The sequence below is a fragment of the Sinocyclocheilus anshuiensis genome, unplaced genomic scaffold (genome assembly GCF_001515605.1).
Source record: "Sinocyclocheilus anshuiensis isolate Anshui unplaced genomic scaffold, SAMN03320099.WGS_v1.1 scaffold50, whole genome shotgun sequence".
Lineage (NCBI taxonomy): Eukaryota > Metazoa > Chordata > Actinopteri > Cypriniformes > Cyprinidae > Sinocyclocheilus > Sinocyclocheilus anshuiensis.
This window is the reverse complement of record NW_015542382.1, coordinates 1,748,916-1,751,080: the sequence shown is the minus strand read 5'-3', so window position 1 is coordinate 1,751,080 and position 2,165 is coordinate 1,748,916. Positions and strand designations below refer to the sequence as shown.

At 37.1% G+C, this 2,165-nt stretch overlaps 1 protein-coding gene and 1 long non-coding RNA gene across 2 annotated transcripts in view; both read right to left on the bottom strand.

Moving 5' to 3' along the window:
• Positions 1-825, bottom strand: part of LOC107692622 (uncharacterized) — a 15,538-nt gene extending 14,713 nt beyond the window's left edge. The window contains exon 1 of the long non-coding RNA XR_001634661.1: positions 760-825. This is a non-coding gene — a long non-coding RNA (uncharacterized LOC107692622). The remainder of the gene's footprint in view (positions 1-759) is intronic.
• LOC107692681 (protein sidekick-1-like) overlaps positions 1-2,165 on the bottom strand; it is a 231,304-nt gene that overhangs the window by 206,409 nt on the left and 22,730 nt on the right. The gene's annotated exons all lie outside the window — the stretch shown is intronic.

Sequence of the window (2,165 nt, the reverse complement as noted above, 5' to 3'; positions counted from 1 at the left end):
CAACTCATGGCATTCGCTGTTCTTCTGCTGGCGGCCGGTTATCAAACAGCATTGCATTGCTGCGGGTGCCCCCTTCTGGATTGGGGGTGAATTGCCTGTATTCGTTGTAAGGCCTCATGCACTGAACCGAGATGTCCGTACCGTGACGGTTCGGTACGAATACATGTATCGTTCCACCCCTAATAGATAGATAGATAGATAGATAGATAGAATCAAAAACAACCAACATTACATGATGTGTGTGTTTATCTTCATACATGTGCTAGATGGAGGGATGGGCGAGTGTGTGGTTGTCTATAAGCCAAAGAGGCATTCACACCTGGTGCTAGGTCTAGTGTGTCTTTCTTTCTCTCTCTGCATTTTACACACACACATACACACACACTCAATAAAAAGATGTTTTGAAATGGAACCAATGGACTGATTATAGCCATCTGAGACATCATCAAGATTTCAAAAACATGAATAAACATGCATGAGCTCCCACACATTAAAGAGAGACTCCAAAAGTACCTGTTTGGACAAGACTGACATTGAAATGTCTGGCACATTATATGGAGAAGACTTGGATGCTGAATTCAACATGAAACTGTGTGTGCAACTCATTTACTTTCATAATGCAATATATTTCTTTCATATTTTTATTTAAGAGAAGCAGCCAGAGACTCACCGCGCCTTCAAAATAATCCAACTGAGGTGCGTTGACCAAAAAAAGTTTCCCAAAGGTGAAGAGCTTGAAAAAAGTCCGCACACTCAAACATCAAAGAGTCAACAAGCGAGATGAAAGCAATATAAGCAATTTACTGAGTAAAAACAAGGCAAACGTTTTGGTCGCATGTTGACCATTTTCAATGTTAGCTTGGCTAAAACGGTCACATGATCTTCATGATTAGGCTTACGGCTTTTGAAAGTCTGTGTCTGAAAACTATAATGAGAGCAATAAGTTTGTGTGTGTTTTCTTCCATTTTAGGAGGTCAGTTACAATCAAGGTGACCTATTTCTAACGGTTATCTGAACAATTAAGCCATGAAGCAACTAAGAAACAAGGTGATATCTGGAGTGCAATCTAGAGAAAACAGCATACTGAATACGTCACCAATTTATTTATGAGTGCAGGCACAAATTGTTCAATTTAAATGTAACCTGTTCAATAAAATGACAAGTTTATAGCTGGATGTTTATAGCATTTCTCACAGCGTAAGTGCATTACATAATTCTTTGTATGACACATTTAAGCATGTTGTTGATTGAATTCCAGGCTATATGCGTTTCCCCCGCCAGAGTTGTCCATGTATCATATGGGCGTTCATTGATGAGGAAGGCTTGCTGTCATATGAGCCATTTTACAGGCTGTTACAAGCTATCATTTCTTGAAAGAGCTAACAATATACGCATTAAACATATTTAAAGAGCTTTCTTCTTGTCTGCCTTACTAATAAAAAAAAACGCTTAGACCAGCAAGAATTTCCATGTTGGACCAGGCTAGTTTAAGGTGGTTACAGCTGGTTTGGTGCTGATCAATGCTGTTATCCAGCAAAAAGGACATTTCAAGTAAGGCTGGCTAACCATGGGAATTGATCTGGTTAAGTTAGTTAAAGGGTTAGGCTAGTTCACCCAAAAATGAGAATCCTGTCTTTTTTGTCCACGCATTGAAAGTCCATGCAACCAAAACTTTCGTGCATTAAAGTACAAAAAGATATAGTGGACGTAATCTACACTCTTAAAAATAAAGGTTCTTTATTGGCATTGATGGTTCCATGAAGAACCTTTAAAATCCATGGAACCTTTTCATTGGATGAAGATTCTTTATAGTGGAAAAAGGTTCTTTAGATCAGTGTTTCCCAACCTTTTTTTAGTCGCGGCACCCTTTGGAAATTTTAACAAACTTGTGGCACCCTACAAAATTAATTTTGTCACAATATTTGAATTTCTAACTTCGATATGATCATTTGAAAAGTGTAGATATTTGGTACAACAGGGAAGAACTGCAGAATATAATGTCATACAGATATTTTTAATATTATTTAAAAATTTTGTCCATCAATGGTGGCAATCAGTAGGCTAATTTCTAATGAAGAGACCAATTTATTTGACAGATTTTTAATGTGGGCTTTTTTAAAATTATTTTTATTATTTAATTACCATTATAACTAGCTATCTCACAA